Source organism: Eupeodes corollae, chromosome 3, assembly GCF_945859685.1.
Source record: "Eupeodes corollae chromosome 3, idEupCoro1.1, whole genome shotgun sequence".
NCBI classification, from domain to species: Eukaryota; Metazoa; Arthropoda; class Insecta; order Diptera; family Syrphidae; genus Eupeodes; species Eupeodes corollae.
In genome coordinates, this window is record NC_079149.1 from 106042429 (window position 1) to 106061854 (window position 19426).

Below are 19426 nucleotides of genomic sequence, written 5' to 3' on the forward strand. Positions count from 1 at the left end.
TTATGATTTGAAGCTATATCTATGTTAAGAAATGGGATAAGGAAGTTTTTAATGTTTTGTAGTTTGAAACTTATCATAATAGACTTTGAAGGAAAGGTATATTTTTGTGTGGGTTAATATAAAGCGTTAAAATAATTAGAGCAATGAGTAAAGTCCAGGTCCGATTAAGATTAAACTTTTTATTTTTAACAAAACAAATGTTTAAAAAAAAGAAATAGAAGGAAACTTGTGTACAAATTATTCTCTAAGTTGTTTCTTTAAGACGAGAATTCAACTCAAACTTGATAAATATAACGGCCAATTTCTTCAAAAAGTTTCAATATCTTAAACTCTGTGTTTCAAAAAATTAGAACTCAATTGAATTTAAACTCATTTTGCCATCAAGTTCTAAGCGTTAGAACTCTAATTTAGAGATAAATTGAGTAGGAATTTTGATTTACTAGACACTCAAATAGGGGTTTCAGGATATTAGAACTTGGTTAAGTAATATTTTTACTTCTCTGAAGGACAGAGTAAAATAAAATATTGTATGCGAAAATGGGCGTCCCCAGCGTCTATTTAGTTATGGTTTTGTTGTTCGAACTAGACTCAGGCAAAAAGTCTTGAGTTTCAACAGTGTTAGCGAGCGCATCACGACAATCCGCATCAAGGCTAAATTCGCCAACATAAGCCTAATATGCGCGCATGCCCCAACAGAGGAGAAAGATGAAGACACCAAAGACATATTCTATGACATTAAAATTGTCTAAGGAGATTTTAATGCCAAGCTAGGATGAGAAGACATCTTTGATGGCATAATCGGGAGATACAGCCTGGACGACAATACCTCCGACAACGGCTTCAGCCTGGTCGATTTCGCTGAGGGCGAGACGTTCTGGTAGCTAGTACGCAGTTCACACATCTCAATATCCACAAGGGGACCTGAAAATCTCCTGATCAACCAACCGTCAACCGGATTGACCACATTGCGATTGAAGCACGACACTTCTCCAGTATCCAGAATATCCGAACATTCCGAGAGGCCAACATTGACTCGGACCACTACCTCGTTGTAGCCAAGGTACGTCTACAGATATCCCGATCCAAGCCAAAACAAGGAAGTACTGTGGGACGATTCGGCAAGAGACTGCCATGTCCTTTTCCGATCGAGTCCTAATAACCTCTTAAGAAGTCCTATGCTGCCTGAATTAAGCATTGAAAACCAGTGGCAACATTGCCTTGCAGCCATCAGAGATGCCGCCTCTGAAGTGCTAGGTTTCACACGGCCACCCCAGCGAAACCCCTGGTTCAGCGACGAATGCTGGCAAGCGCATGCAGCGAAACAAGAGGCATACAAAACGGCGCTGCACAAAAGAACTAGAGCTGCTCGCGAGCAGAAGGTAAAAAAAAATCTCCCAAGGGTTCCAGCCACGAACCGAAGCCTGTAGCTATATCTAAAATTAAGTCAAACAAAGCTGCTGGAGCTGACGGCATCGCTGCCGAACTATTTAAAGCAGCAGGCGATGACTTGGTACGGAGCATGCACCAACTCATCTACAAAATATGTTCGAAAGAAAGCATGCCCGATGAGTGGAATCTCAGCATAGTGTCCCCGATACATAAGAGGCATCAGTCTCCTTAACATTGCGTATAAGATCCTCTCTGCCGTATTATGTGAACGCCTGAAGCCATTCGTCAACAACCTGATAGGTCCTTATCAGTGTGGCCTCAGACCAGGAAAGTCCACTAGCGACCAAATATTCACACTGTTGCAGAAAAACCCAGGAACTTCAAATTGATACCCACCATCTCTTTATCGATTTTAACGCCGCGTGTGACAGCATCTATAGGGAAGAGCTCTACCGAGCAATGTCTAGTTTTGGCATAACTGTGAAACTTATCCGTTTCTGCAGAATGACGATCTAGAAAGCACGCTGCTCTATTAACGTCGGAAAAGATCTTACCGATGCATTTGATGTCAAAAAAGGTTTTAGACAAGGCGATGGACTGTCATGCGACTTCTTCAACATCGTTCTGGAAAGAATTGTGCAAAACTCAACTGTCAAAACTAGAGGCACAATCTTCCAAAGGTCCATCCAATTACTCGGATACGCCGATGATATTGACATAATTGGAAGATCAAAGCGCGATGTCAGTGGAGCGTTTTTGATCATTGCGACGGAAGCGAAGAATATGGGTTTAGTGGTCAATGAGGACAAGACCAAGTAAACTGTCATCAAAAAAGGTCACTGAACAACGACGTCTTGGACAAAACGTCACCATGGACAGCTATAACTTTGAGGTAGTTAAGGATTTTGTCTACCTAGGCACCGCTATTGATACAGACAACGACAACCGCTGCTTCTTTGGACTTAGAAGGCAATTGAGTAGTATTAAAGTCAAACATATTTATTTTTTAGCTATTATTGTGCATTTTGGTCAAATGTCTCATGACAACTTTAAAGGTTAGATTCCTCTGAGGCAAAAAACGACGTTAACATTAAAAAAGTCAACTTTAGTCAATTTTTATTTAAAAAAATGGAACTCTTTTTTTTACTTTTAAAAAACCTATGTATAAAAATAAAGACAATTTTTACATAGTCACTTAAAATATAGGTATTTTATATTCAAGATTTAAATGTGAGTTTGAAAATAAAGTCTAAATAAGTTTAGATAGACAGACCGTCATAATTTTGTCTACAGACAACTTCCTTATTCTATCTCGATAGATATTATTCTTCCTTATAAAACATTGCAACCATCAATGATAGCATTCCAATTATATTTTTATACAGAAAGACGTCTTCCCAAAAGGATACTTGCATGAACGAGTAAACCTAACATAGATTCTATATGTTACATATTCATTGCCTATATAAGAACTAAGGTACATGTATGTGATGTTCTTTTGGTATGTTCTTTATAAAATTCTCATGAGGCATGACCAATTGGATGAGTCTTATTATACACTCCCAAATGGCATTTTGTCTTAACAAAACCAGCATTTATTTTAAGTCGAACTATAAAAGAAAAGAAAAGAATTATTATCTAACTTTATACTATATACAATATGAACCACAAATACAATACACTTTACACACATATATAAAAAATTTCAAATTTATACTATTGGTAAAGGATATAGTACTTGTATGTATAGATGAGTATATGGTGTTGCACCATACACCACCATCATCATCGTTTTATCCTTAAAGGAAGTTGCAACTGTGAAAAGATGTTCCTTATGTTTTCTTCAAAAAGGAACTTCTTAATCCATTATCCGACCATAACTTTGAAAAAGGATGTAATAGTTTATCCCTAACCCTTCGACCCTCTTTAGTTGCAACTTACCGCATATTCCCGCTTCAAGGCCCGTATAAGTAAGGGTATAGAAATAGAATATTCTCAACAAGATAAGAAAACCAAAAATGGCACTGATGCGAGACATCCAGAGAGAGAGAGAGAGAATTGTGTATGTTCTTTTTTTTATTTCTTGGATAGTCATAAGACAATTCTTGAGTCTCAAGGACTAAGAACAAAATAAAACAAAAACCCAAGAAACAGAAAGAAAAAAAAAACTTTGATTCAAATATACAATAAATTTTCTTGGAATGCATGAACATTAAGCTCATTAATTTTATTTCATCGATGTTGTTGTTTTATTCTTTTCTATAGCTACATAAATGGTGGTTAGGTCCTTTCTAACAGAAGACATTGGTGCTGGCAATTTTAGAGCTATTTTTCTCTATAGGTGTAGGTTTGTATACATACGAAATTGTATTGACCATAAGTATTGCAAAAGCCACTCACCAACTATAAGGAATGAATGTCTAAAATGCTTGTTTTCTATTTGTTGTTGCTGGTTCCTATGTTTATATGTGTGTGCACCAAGGATATAGAACATGAATATTTATATGGTAGGTAGGTATAAGATTGTGAGAAGAAACCTGGTTAGTAGTCCTGTCGTTATGGGTTTGGGGTTAAGTCGTTTGTTTTGTTTTATTTGCTTTTATTTCTTTTTTTGTTTTGTTGTTTTAATTTTATTTATAGTTGTTGTATTATTAGATTCACACAGGGAAAGAGAGATTGTGCGGTTTTTGTATGTTTTTTTTTTTGTTCTCATTTAGGGGGAGTATCAAAACAATGTTGACAATGAATTATAAGAATTGTTTCTTATAAGGTCCTTAATCGGTTCTTAAATTGTCGAGGCAGTTTGGATATTTAATGAATCTTTGTTTTTTTCTCGGTGTTTTCTTTTTTTTTGTGGTATTGTTTTGAAAATTAATGGTGAATATAATTGTGAGGTTAGGGATTTTCATTTTATTAGCTTAATTTTCTTTTTAACCTTTATCCATTTAATTATGTTGCTTAGATTATATATTTTCTCTTCTGAAGGATTAGAAATGTTTGAGTGGTCTTGGAAAAATTGGTTGGATTCGTAAGAAATAATAGAGCTTGAGATTATAATTAGAAATAGAAGAGCCTAATAGAGGGTGTCTCGAAATTGAATTTAGATTTAAATTTTTGTTTTATTTTAGTAGTCAAGTAGGTACTGGTAGCTTTTAAAAAATAAAGTTAAGTAGTTCGAGAGATATAATATCTTGATTCAATAATAAAACTAAAGCTGCTTGACTCATAATTGATCTAAAGTCCTGAGTTTTCAGAAAGCATTCCATCCCATATATTTCTCGAGTGATTCTACATTGCTTTAGGCCTCATGAAAGATGAAAAGTATTGCAGATACTCCACGCTGCTCCATCAAGATCGGGAAAGACCTTAGATAAAATTTTATTTTGCCTGGGTGATATTGAGTTTTAGTACTAAGATCATTTCCAAATTATGTGCTTCAATATTTCTTTCATAGAATAGTCCAAAAAAAAAGGTGAAACGTCAGCTAAGAGGCGTTTATTTTACGTTTAAAAGGCGGTTAATTGGAGACCCTGATCGTGCAATTTAAAGCCTCTAGACTATTTTTTTTGTAATACCCGTGGAATGATGGCTAGTGCGTTAAATTATCATGCCAGAGGTCATCGTTTCAAACTCTGGCTGTACCATCTAAAGTTGTTTTCACGGGTACTGCCTCTTATGAGGAATTGACAGATTCTCCAAGAGTAATAATTCTTGTCATGAAAACTGCTGGAAACGGCTTAAAATTGTAGGTGCCCTCCATCCCTAACAACAACACCCGCACACAGGAATGGTTGCGAGTTGTAAGTCACTAGGTCCTACTTCTCAAAGGACTTATGCGCCATCATTTTTTATTTTTAGACTATTTTTTTTGGATCTATTTTAAGGCTTATGTATAAAGCAACAAGCTTGCTTCGAATAAGGCTCTGGAATCTTACAATGAAGCATTTATTTTTGAGATGCTAGGAAAAATGATATAAGGATTTTGTCAAAATTGGACTTAACAGATGGTAGTACCAGTGACATGATAGTAAGTGCGTTGGACTGTCATGCCAGAGATCTTGGGTTCGATCGCTGCCTTTGCCATCTTAAGAATTTTCACAGTTACAGCCTCTTGCGAGGAATTGACAAAGTCTCCAAGAGTAATTCTTGTCATGACAAAGTACTTTTTCAAATTAGCTGTTCGTGTTTGGCTTAAAACAGAAGGTCCTCTCCATCTCTGACAACAATACTCGCACAGAGGAATGGTTGAGAGTTGTAACTCACAAGGCCCTAGTTTCCAACGGTCAGTTGCACCACCTTTAGATTGAGTATTAGAGGAGCAGCCATGGCCAACATTTGCATGAAATAATCTTCAAGCAATAAATTCTATCGACTTCAAATAAATATTTTATACATTTAAATTTTTTTATTTTCAATCTTGTCAAAAAAAGATAACTTCGACTAAGGATACTTCAAAGGAAAAAATACTGTGGCTTTTGGTGCCGTCTCATATGAAAGAGTAAAAAAGAGGCTGGGATGCGACCCACACTGATAACTTCCCAACCCGTCTGTCGATTTGTCCTGATTAAAAGTTTTGTCTCTATGTACTCGTTTCAATTTTTACCAAATTTGCTGAATAAGTTTGAATCCAATATTTTTAATTTTTGAAAAGCTATTTAAGTCGAAAGTGAATTTTTACCAAGTTTTAGTATTATTTTTTTTTAGAGTTTTATTTTTTTGTAAAAAAAACTGTCAATCCGATTTTTTTTCAAAATTATACCGAATGTTAAAAACAATATTTCTTATAAGATAAAATTAGCTTGAAGCCAATATTCCAAATTTTTGAAAAGATATTTGAGTCGAAAATCAATTTTTACCAACTTTTAAACATTATTTTTAGGTTTTAATTTTTTGTAAAAAAACTGTCTATTCGATATTTCTAAAAATATGTTATAATGTTGAAAACAATATTTCTTATAAGTAAAAATTAGATTGAAGCTATTATCTCAAATTTTTGAAAAGATATTTGAGTCAAAAATCATTTTTTACCATCTTTTGTTAATTTTGTTGCGGCTTTTAATTTTTTGTAAAAAAACTGTAAATTTGATTTTTTTCAAAATTTAACAGAATGTTGACAACATTAGTTTTTGAAAGAAAAAAGTAAAGCAAAGCCGATAGCTCAAAGTTTTGGAAAGAGATTTAAGTCGAAAATCAATTTTTACCAAATTTTATTAATTTTTTGTTAGGTTTTTATTTTTTGTAAAAAAAATGGCAATTAGTTTTTCGCAACATTCTTCAGAATGTTGAAAACAATATTTTTTATACCATAAATAAGTTTTAAGCTTAAATTTCAAGTTTTTGAAAAGATATTTAAATCGGTATTTAATTTTTACGAACTTTGAGTAATGTTTTTTTTAGATTTTTATTTTTTATAAAAAAAAACTGTCAATTCGATTTTCCTCAAAATTTTATCAGATGTCAAAAACATTATTTTTCATTGCACGAAATTGTTTTGGGGATGAAATCATATTTTAGTCATAAAATTTTGGAGGTGAAAAATTTTTGTTGTCAGGTTTTTTGATTTATAAAAAAACCGTTCAATTGATTTTTTTTTTCAAATATACTTCTTTGATATCACGTTTTAATATATTTTATAAAATTTAATTCAAGTCTCTACCGTTTTTGGTTCGTAAGATATTTAGGGTTAACCAAAATGTTCACCTTTTTTTCAAACTGCTATGGTAAAAAAACCACCCACGCAATGTTCTTGAGAGCCCCTTCTGCATCTTTCTGCCTTATTATCTGTATAATAAAACTTCTGGATCTTGAACTATGGACGACGAAAAAACGTCACGAACGTACGGACGTACGAACGTACGTACACACGCACGCACAGACATCTTTCCAAAAATCTTTTATTTCGATTTTTTGGACCTTGAAACGTCGAGAAAAGTCAAAATTTTCAATTTGACAAATCGGACCCATTACAATAACTTCCTAAGGGAAGTTAAAAAGAAGATACAACGACGAATTTTACAGGCTGCACCTCGATACTGACCAGTTTAAAAGAATAAAAGAACAGTGACTTAGATAGCTATGTCATGTAGAGTAATTGGACGTATTAGCCGGGAAAGTCTTCTAATCCAATCCCTAGGGCTAGCGCAGTAGAGGAAGATCAGGAATCTTGTGGCGCACGCAGGTGTTAGACGACCTCTACCAACTTGCTGTGTTAAATTGGAGACAGCTAGCTAAGTGCCGAGCTGGGTCCACACGCATGTTTGTTGCGGCTAAGATTTGTCCCGGACTTTAGTTATAGCTCTTAAAAAGTAGCTCGTTTTGAGCTTTATCATAATGCCGCAATATCTAGCATAGTTAAGAATTAGAACATTACAAATCAGCAATAATCAGGCTTAGAGGATCTACAAATCTGAAACCATAACTCCAGTAGTTCTTTCAAATAAAAAAGGACCTCAATTGATCAATTAAGTTAATTTTCATCTTTTGAAGTATAGTTTCTTTGGACTTTAAGCCTTTCCACTTCATGTTTTTATGTTGATTTATGATATGTTATATGAACATTGTACTGTTTTTTTTGTCTTACATGAAGACTTTCGATAAATTATTATTCCTAAGCCGGAAATTGACAATTTTATTTCTATTATTAAAACCTCAAAAAATTAAAAAAAAAAAGAGAAAAAGTTGGAGCCATCGTACTCTAAGAAGCTAATAGAATCACTTTTAGTTATATCAAGAGATTAGTTGCTTATACATTCGTACAAACCTAAACCTACGAAATCTGTAAGCTTTAATAGCAATAAATATATGATACAATAATCTACCTATCCTCTTTCAAAAACAGCTATAACCCTCAAAAGTAAATACCAACTTATTAAGGTACAACAGTTTTGTTAAAAAGGTTTTGAAAAGAGCTCATACTCATTACTTAATTCATACATTTACTTTATAATTCTGCACATTGTTCTTCACATTTTCCAAAATAAATATTAAATTTTAGCACCAACAAAAAACCCAAAACAAAACAACACTAAAACAGAAAAAAAACAAAAAAGCAAAAAGCAAAAAGTAAATATTAAATTGTTGTCTAGTCAAAAAATGAGGCATCTAAACCATCGTATAATTTTCAAATCAGTTTTGTACTTAAAACAAGTTTTCTAAATACTCATCTCCTTCTTTTTTTTTCTTCTACAACCAAGTCGAATATATGCCTCAATATACGATATCTACTCTTAAACACAAATCAACCTAAATAAATACAATTTTTTGTTGGTATTTAATGTTCTTCTCGAAAGCCGAAACAAGGCTGTAAAAGTTCTTCTTCCTTTTTACAACCAATAAGTTTTAATGGCAAAGACGTTGTTTCCAAGCAGACGATACTGAACGTATCCTTGCATTGTGGAAGAACAAAAACGAACAGAAAAAAAAATAATAAAAGTCGTTCAAACAAAAATATCAAAACTCGCCTGTTTCAAAAGGAATCAGGAAAGAAATATAAAATTTTTATATTTTATTTAAGTATATACAATTTTTTTTTTGTTGTTCGTGTTATCCTGGGAACCGAATCCGAACAAAATGAGTGTAAAATTCCCTTTTCTGATGTTGATGTTGATGATGATGAAAGAAAAAAAAAGGAAAAGGGAAAGGATCACCAATTTTGACCCGTTCTGCGATTGCTAATAGAATATTAACACCATTATCTTCTTAAACTTTCTTGTGTTGTTCACCCTTTCTCGCATTTCAAGCCCTTTTAACTTCATTGAAAATTCAAACAAGCAGCGGCAAAGGCAGAGCACCACATCCAGTACCGCACAGTTTGACAGCCATTTAAAGGAAGTGAGGCTTTTTTGAAATACACAAGGAACGAAAAGATACAAATTAAAAAAATCACTTGGAAGTTATGTTCTTGTTGCCATAACTCGTCGACCAAACGAAGGATCCCAAAGAACGAAACGTTACAAAAATAAAAAATCCGGAAAGAGGACCAAACACATTATCAACAACAAACTCGCTAAACAGTCGCACAGTCATTTTAGAATCCAAAGGATGTGAAAACGAACTTCATCAGACAGAGAGAGGGAGAGATAGAGAGAGGGAGAGGGAGAATATAAAAAAAGGATGTTTAGATATATTTATTTGTTAAATGGTATTCCTTTTGTTTCATCCGCAACCGATAAGAGTTTACGGTTGAATTTCATTTCTTAATTTGCATTTTAATTTAAAAGTTTCAATATATACATTTTTTCGCGTCTGTGTTGATTTCATGTCCTGTAGATATTTTTATTTTTTATTTTGTTTTTGGTTTTTTATTTAGCGTGCGTTTCTTTTTGAAATAATCGACTTTTGTTTGGTGCTCGGACTCTCGATTTCGCTCTTGTATTGTGTTATATTGCTGGATAAACGATTTTAGTTGTTTTAATTTTGTGTGCTTTTCAATGAAGGCTATAGAAACGAACTCAGGTAAACTTTAGGAGTCAAAGACTCTTATGTGCAGCAGCAGAGAGTTAATTTACTTTATCTTTGATTAAAAAAGCAGTGCGGTAAATTTAAAAATTCCCATAGATTTTAATAGGTACCTGGTGCGTTCGGAATAACAATAAATCGCTTCAATCTCAAAGAAGTTTAAGTACTTTTTTGAAATTTAAGGCTAAATCAAGCTTACTTTGAATTGGATCTATGAGTTTATCCAATGAAAAATTTGATTTTGAGAGACACAATACTTAGTCGCTAATGAAAGAAAATGCGTGGGAATTAAGACCTAAAGGTAAAATTTCATTAAGATTTTGTCGAATTTGACAATTGACATAAATGGTAATGGTAAAAAACTTGAGTGTCGAAAACAAACGTAAGCTTTGGGTTACTTTAAGGACTTTGCACGATTTGAATAAAGGCATATATAGTAATAAACACACGAAAATAAAAAGGGATGAATATAAGGGATGCTCATTTCTTCGTCTATAAATTAAGAAGATTCAACATACCAAATATGGTTAAAGTTCGCCAACTTTCTGTAGCCAGAGTGTACTTGCAAATAAATTGACTATGTGTTGCCTAAGATGCAACCTCACGAACTGGATACAAGCTATTGAAAATGCTTTTTCCATAATTGAGTACAAAATATTGGACCATGTCTATACATTTTGTTGAAAAGAAGGGGCTAGTGATTTAAAATTCTTAACCATTTATAAGTGAAAGTAAATGTTAGGATAAGACTTACAAACAAAATTTGGGATTAGTTTCAAAGTGACTTAGAAAATATTTAGCTGAGACAGTTTTGAATGTTTGATAGTATTTGAAAACTTTTGTAGGCTTTGCAAATCTTAATGATACAATTAAAAAATCGTTATAGACTGACAGTTGACGACAAAAGAGTCTTTCTAGAGGAAAGGTCTAGAGATGTTTATCTACATATAAATGGTACAAATTAGACTTAAAGGTGTAAAAGAGATCCAAGTCAAGTTATTTATAAATTTCTTGAAGGAAGATCTTGTATAGCTTACAACCAAAGTCGACAGGGCAATAGTTTTGGACTGTACCAAAGTGGCGACAGAAGCATTTAAAGATATGAAAACCCTTTATCAGATCATTTTTAAAACAAACTAGTTATCGCCATTTGTTGTGATACTCTGTTAGGTATGTAAATTAAGAAAGACAGAACTTTTTTCCTTGACAACCTTCTGACCAGAAGTTCTTAAAATTTTGGCTAAAGTTTTCAAATTTACTAACAAAATTTACTTAACTAAAAGTTATACCTTTTATCCTTAAGAGTGTTTTAGTCTAAAGAGTTTTCGCCATTAAAACAAAATATTGACAGAAACTTAATGCAACTATGAACTTTTTAACGTGGTTTTGAACTCAAGTCTGAAAACGACTGAGAATTTATCCCATTTTTAACTTCCCATAGAAAGTTATTGTAATGGGTCCGATTTGTCAAATTGAACATTTTGACATTTCTCGACGTTTCAAGGTCCCTAGAGTCGAAATAAAAGATTTTTAGAAAGATGTCTGTGCGTGCGTGTGGACGTACGTTCGCGACGTTTTTTTCGTCTTCCATAGCTTGAGAACCAGAAGAGATATCGATTTCAAATAAATTGTATTATGTAGATAATTAGGCAGAAAGATACAGAAAGGGCTCTCAAGAAAATTGCGTAGGTGGTTTTTTTACCATAGCAGTTTGAAAAAAAGGTGAAAATTTTGGTTAACCTTAAATATCTTACGAACCAAAAACGCTAGAGACTTGAATTAAATTTGTTGTAATATATTGTAACGTGATATCAAAGAAGTATGTTTTTTGAAAAAAAATCCATTCAAGAATTTTTTTATAAATCAAAAAATGAAAGACAAAAATTAGTCTAAAAAAAACATTACTCAAAGTTGGTAAAAATTGATTTTCGACTCAAATATCTTTTCAAAACTTTAAAATATTGGCCTTTATTTACTTTTATCTTTCAAAAAATATTGTTGTCAACATTTAATAAATTTAAAAAAAAAATCGAATTGACAGTTTTCTTAAAAAAAAATAAAAACCGAAAAAAAATTAACAAAAGTTGGTAAAAAATGATTTTCGACTCGAAAATCGTTTCAAAAATTTGAGATAATAGCTTTTAACTAATTTTTGCTTATAAGCACTATTGTTTTCAACATTAGGACAAATTTTGAGAAAAATCGAATTAATAGTTTTCTTGCAAAAAATTAAATACCGACAAAAAATTAACAAAAGTTGGTAAAAAATGATTTTCGACTCAATTATCTTTTCAAAACTTTGATAAATTGGCTTTAGTTTGCTTTTATCTTTTAAAAAATATTGTTGTCAACATTCAGTAAAATTTTGAAAAAAATCGAATTGACTGTTTCCTTACAAAAAATTAAAAACCGAAAAAAATTAACAAAAGTTTATAAAAATGATTTTCGTCTCAAACATTTTTTCAAAAATTTGAGATAATAGTTTTTTACTAATTTTTACTTATAAGAAATATTGTTTTCAGCATAAGGACAAACTTTGAAAAAAATCGAATTGACAGTTTTCTTACAAAAAATTAAAAACCGAAAAAAAATTAACAAAAGTTAGTAAAAAACGTTTTTCGACTCAAATATCTTTTCAAAAATTTGAGATAATTGCTTCTTACTAATTTTATCTTATAAACAATATTGATTTAAACGCTAGGACAAATTTTGAGAAAAATCGAATCAATAGTTTTTTGCAAAAAAATTAAAAACCCAAAAAAAAATTAACAAAAGTTAGTAAAAAATGTTTTTCGACTCAAATATCTTTTCAAAAATTTGAGATAATAGTTTTTTACTAATAAGAAATATTGTTTTCAACATTCGATAAAATTTGAAAAAAAAAAATCGAATTGACAGTTTATTAACAAAAACTAAAACTCTAAAAAAAACAAACAAACAAACAAAACTTGGTAAAAATTTATTTTCGACTCAAATATCTTTTAAAAAATTTTGAAATATTGGCTTCACACTTATTTTATTATATTTATTATTTTTTTATATTCAGTAATTTTTATATAAAAATCCAACAATCCGTTTTTCATAAAAAATAAAATCTACAAAAAGTAGTACACAAATTTGGTACAAATTGATACGAGTACAAATAAGACTCAATTTCAATTTAAAAAAAAAAAGTTTTAAACAACATTTTACGAACTGTTGATGTTAAAACTTATAGCTTCGAAAACAATTAGTTTTTGTAATGTTTAATTATTTAGAAACAAAATGTAAGTTTATGACAAAAATCTACATTTCATTCAGTCTTAATTTTTTTTTGGTAAACAGATTTTCTCAAGAAGAATTCTTTATCAGATTCGAGATTTTGTATCAAATGAAAACTTTTGTTCTTTTTTAAAAATAATTTATGAATAACATTCAAATATCCGTGGCAATGAGGAAGCCGGCAAAGCAGCAAATTCGGCAAAAGAAGAACCAGTATTTCATTTAACACCATTCACTAAACAAGACCTTTAAACTCGGATTAATAAAAACTTAAAAACTTTCCAAGAAACTGAATGGAGCCTTTATTACCATCATTTTAAAAAAGTGAACTTAACAAAATCCCCACCTAAATACCCTACGAACCTACGAAAACGCAAAATCACAAAGTTTGTACGCCTCAGACTAGGTCACACCTCAACAACCCACAACTCACCAGAAAACACCACCCGATGTGTGCAACATGCAACACAACTTTGAATATCTCACACATCTTTGAAAATTGCCAAATCCCAAAACCAATTATGGACTAAAAATCAATCAATTTATGAAATTCAAAAAAATCCTGATTCTAAGAATATCAAAAATGTAAATAAATTTATTGAAACTCTAAAATTAACTCTATAAATATTATTTAAACAAAGAGCCAATAGTAATAAAGTAATTTAATATTGTTCACTTGGGCGTATTCGTAATAAAAAATCGTTCAGCAGCATTGAACAATTGATTTTATATATATTTTTTTTTGTTGCGTGAGCAACGTATAAATGCATAAAGTTTAACAAACATGAACGGAGAGAAGAATACAAAATTCAGTTAGTAAATAATTTTACAGAATTACAAGATTTAAAGGGGTATTTATAGAAAACCTTATTCTCTAAATTACTTCTTTAAAAATATAAAAAAAATTACGAAAAATAATGATAAAACATCAAAAATACTTTCGCTTTTAGAGTAAAACATCATCAATCCTCATACTCCAGAGAATTTGTATCCAAATAACATCTTCATTTATGGGCAAGATATTCAAGTCATAATTAAAACCGAAAGTCTAAAATTTAATTCAAAATAATATTATGACTTCCTTAATAGATACCGCATATTACTTTCTATGTCTATGGAGAATTGAAATTATTATTATTCGAATACACTTTACCTACTTTCACTACAAAACATCATTTCATTTAAAAGAAAATGCTTTTAAAAAGCATTTATTTTTCCTGTAAATCTCAATCCTAAACTCAACCCCCTAAAAAGGACTTCTGCATGTGTTTCTAAGTGTAAGTGTGTTTTCCAAAACTGTAAAATTAATTTGAAAATGTTTAAACTTTTTGTCTTTTCTTGTTGTTGTTTTTTTTTATTTTTAGCTTTTTGTTGACGTATAAAATCCTCTTTTATCGGCACCATACTGTTCAACTCGATTCAAGTCTAGGTATGAGTATATATGTATGTATTTAGGTAGATATGTAAGAAGGTATATGTGCGCATAAATTACGAGCCAGTCACACTGCAAAGCCTTTAAAGAAGAAGTGAATTAGAAAATCTCTTAGGTAATTGGAGCATGAACGCCATATGGCATCTATTATGCAAGAGTAGTGCTTCTCTTCGGAAATCTCCTTTTCCCTGATCTCGTTTTCGTCCTTTTTTTTGTTCGTATTTTCTTTTTCTTGTTGTTGCTTCTCATTCTCCTTTCGTTTTCTTATTTTCTTTTTTTTTTTAATTTTTGTATAATGAAAAAGATGTTATTCCCATGACGACAGCGTTATTCTTCAACATTCCCTAACATCCGCTTTAATCCTTTTATAAGGAGGAGGACTTTTATTTTTATATATAATTCTTTTTGTATAAAGTGTTTACCACAATTAAAAGAAAAATCATTGCCTTAATCCTTTTCTCGTACACAAGACTATTTTTATAATATTTAAGAAATTATCCTAAGTGCCAGTTGGGATTTGTTTTTCTCATTTTTGTTTAAAGGATATGTACGATTGTATAGTGTGTAGGGGTAGATGTATGTTTGTAGATGAATTGAGAGCTTTCACCAGTTACACTAATTTTAAAGGTAAAGAGTTGTCGCCACCATTAACCATCAGCCGACCAGTTGTCTGTAGTCTAGACTATAATCAGAGAATAACTTTTAACTCACTGGATCCTTTTTTTAAGCCCTTCTCTTCAAGAAAAAAAAGAAAACTTTTGAGAAAAGGATTTTAATTAGGAAACATGCCTTTTTCAATTAGCTTCCTATTAATATTTATTTATTTTTTTTTATCTGGGTGTAGAAAAATTTAAAGGTTGAAATATCAACAAAAAAATAAAATACAATTTGTGTGGGCATCAAGGTAATAACCGTATTGGGACATTTTATAAACAAAACAATGACATTTTTATGTTTGTGTGGGATTTATGTCCTTGTGCGTGATTTGATGGGGGGATGATTTTTTTTTCGTGGAGAAAATATACTTTATTTCAATATTTAATTAGTTGTAAGAGCTCCTGTGAGAATATTAAGCGATAGCGAATAAACAAAATTTAGTCAATGATTTATGATGTTTTAACTTTTGTAAATCATTTTTGACCTTAAAAATATCAGATTACCTTGAAATTTACGCGACAGAGATGATGCGAAAGCGATTACTTTTTCAATTCTAAGGAAAATAATAAATTTTTAAGAATTCCTTGGAATTTGTTTTTTAAAGTTACAAGATTTATTACTTGCGTTTTATACGGCTATCACGGATGTGTACAAGGGTGGTACTTAGTTTTCAAAAAAATGGTTAATAGAATTTCAGGAATTCATTGCGGGTTCTAAATAAGTGAATCTTATTTTTTTTAAACCAACTAGTATCAAATGTGACACAATTTTTTAAGAAAAAACTTTAAGCATTTTTTTAAATATTTTATTAAGTCTTGGCGGTGAGGTGAAAAGGTAAAAAGGAGAAAATCTGATTTTTCACAATGTTTTTGAAAATCAAAAGGATGAATTTGCATCATTTTAAAGTTTAAAGTTTAAGTTAAAAAAAGAAACTAAATGCCTTCTCCAAAGACTTTTTTTTTCATATGCTTAATGGAGAAAAAAAAGGACATGATGAATTTTTTACAAATGGGCTTTATTTAAAAATGAATTGAAAAAACATTAAATTAAAAATTAAGTCACAAAAATAGTTGACATCATCAAATTAAAGTTTGTCGATTTTCAAATCGTCTAAGAATGTCTTTAAGGAAAAAAGTCTTATATAAGAAAATTGCGTTACAAGACGGGAAGTACTAGATAGAGAATAATGTGTTTGGTATCATAATGAGCCTTTTGAAGTTTACAAATGTTTTAACCCTACGGACCACCCTAAGTATACAAATACAGATACAAAAAGTAAGTAATCCGATTGAAAATGGTACCAGCTCAAGAAAAGTAATGGTTAATGGATTAAAAATTATTGCAAGAAAATTAAATGTTGGGTAAAATTATTGCTGAAATACGTGAATAACACTTTTTCAACGAAAGGTCTTTTTCTTTCATATTTCATTTGAATCGTTAAAAAAGAAAAAGACAAAAATCAAGCCCTCCAAACGATTTACTTATATACAAAAATTTTATAATTCTAGATAACAATTGGCATGGAAACTGCTTTTGAAAGCAAGTAACCACCAATACTTTGTTGTTCTATAATTTACAAAAAAAAAATGTTTTTATAACCAACTTAGTCTAAAGGATGTCAAATCCGACCTTTAAACAATCTACTGAGAAAAAAAAATTGCTTTTAATAGGGCCTGTTAACGTCCTTTTAACCAGGAAGAAATGTTCCACACTTGTAGGGGTTTAAATTTTGAACTGCGTTTAACAGAAATATCCTAAGATTGACAATGACATGAAACGACTTGAACTTAACCATTCCAACTTTATAAATAATCCCTTCGAAAACTAAATTCGTTGCTTTCAATAAATAATAGGCTGTTATAAAGACAGAAGAAGCTTAGCAGACCTACCAGTTCTTGGGTGTTATTTAACAACTTCTAATAGGTTAAAAAGAACTCTGACAAAAGAACATCAAAAACATTGAACGGTGGTTTAAGTCTTATTTAATGGTAATAAGCAAAATTATATCTTCTTTTCAGGAACTTTTTTGATAAGGTTGGGTTAGGTTAAAGTGTTGTCGTCTATTGTGATACCACATGAACCATGAGGCTTCCTCCTAAGCTCAATGGAACCAGTTTAAGTCCCTTACGAAATGTGAGAGGCTTATTATGCTTTTATGATTTAGATCGTTTAGATCGATTAAGAAGAATTCTCCTAGGTAAGTCTTGCGTTTTTGAGCTAGAACAGGGCATGTACAGAGAAAGTGAAGAATTGTTTCCTTCTCTTCCTCGTCCATTCAGCTTCTTCAAAAGTCATTTGAGAATACGATTAGCCACGTGACGTGCTTTCCTATATTAGAAGTTGTCCCGTTATGACACCTATTATCGAGCTTATATGCGATCTGCTTAGAGATAGCAAGCACCTTGAACGTTTTAAATCTATTGTTGGCCAAACGTTTTTTGTGACCTGACACGTGCTTATATTGTTCCAGTTGGGGTTTGCCTTCTTCATAGCATCTTGCATTAGCAACAGTTTACAAGTAGGGATTGGTTTTCCAGTATGTGCCAAACTTGGTAGGATGGGCTGTACTGTACCGTTCCTGACGAGTTCATGTGCCTTACAGTTACCTGGAATGTCTCTATTACCCGGCACCCAGCAAAGGTGAATATTAAACTGTTGTACTATCCCTATTAGAGAAGATCGACAGTTATGGACTGTTGTAGAGTTTGTAGAGACAGAGTCCAGAGATTTGATAGCAACCCGGCTATCTCATAAAATACGGATATCAGCTTTTCTTTAAGCCAGGAAAAGATTTCCTTCATTACCAAAAGTTCCGCCTAGAACACGCTGCAATGTTTGGGATGGTGGAATGAGAGACGTAATTTCAGTCGTTCAGAGTACACTACTCCGCCAACCCTCTATTTTGTTTTTAAACCATCTGTATAAAAATGGACCGATCCATTTTTCAGGAATGTCCTATCCCCCGTGAAAGATCTGGGAGGTATAGAAATCTCGAAGTTTTTGACGAATTGCAGTTGGGGTTGGTGTAGCCTATGTGCTTTGGAATTGATTCTAAAGACCTAAGAATTACAGAGTGGTCAATGTTGTTGTTAGTCCAATGCGACGAAGCTTTGAGGCGAATAGCAGAGCTTTCAGCTATTTATTTGCTAAATATAACAAGAGGTGTTAGGTAGAGTAAGGTGTCCAGTATCGCAGATGGGCAAGATTTTATTTAATTTGTCGCGGTTTATAGCTTTTTCTAAAGCAGTCCACCATACTGCCAAACCGTACATTAAAATCAGTCTGATTACCGATGTATATAGCCAATGATTGATTCTGGGTTGGAAGCCCCAACTTTTTCATGTAAACTTCTACATCGATTAATCAACGATAATTTATTAAACTTTCTTTTTTTCGGGATTTTAGGAAAAAAATAAATTTGATTCCCTAAATTGCCTTGAGAATGAGCTAAAGTCCATTCGAAATTGTAGAAAAAAAATATAGTCCTTCAAACTAGATTTTTCCTTTCCATTTTTTCCATTCCCTTTATTTTAACACACATATTCAATTCAAATCAAATGTTAGACGAAAAGTGTCAAAAATACCCTGAGGCTCTGACGTGTATTTAAAACATTCTCATTGTTTAGTAAAGGAAGAAAAATTAAAAATTGAACATGACTGCACTGCATACTCTAGACTCATTATGTAACTGTTACACATACTTATGAATTGCTATGGTACATGTTAACGTCAAGATAAAATAGTGACGTGAGTTGATGAATGTCGAGAATTCGCGAGAATAAGTATTTCTATATACTCTTTGTCAGTTTGCATTTAAATAAATGATGCATAAATATTTATCATTGTTTTAACATACAACACAAACAACAACATGTGGGTATATGTTGTGTAAATGTATGTAAGTGTATACAAAAGACGCATCACTATTCTCAACTATCAACGCCAAACACACAATTCACATCATCGCACAGAGTGTTCCTATTGTGTAAAGCATAACGTAACGTATCTATATTTGCATTGTAATATCGCCTTCAAGGAGTTTGTTGGAAGGTTTACACAACATCACAAAATACATATCCTACCCATACACCACATTGTATGAAGGTACCAACTGATAAATTATTATTAATGCTTTTGACAGAAAATGCATCACACATTACTGATTCCTTGTTGTCCTATATAATAGTCGTCATTGTTGTAGTTGTTGTTGTGGTTTTCTGACGTTCAGTG

The 19426-nt window shown here is 31.7% G+C and overlaps 1 protein-coding gene across 1 annotated transcript in view; it reads right to left on the bottom strand.

The window, feature by feature from the left end:
* LOC129948984 (neural-cadherin) overlaps positions 1 to 19426 on the bottom strand; it is a 943200-nt gene that overhangs the window by 558365 nt on the left and 365409 nt on the right. The window lies entirely within an intron of this gene.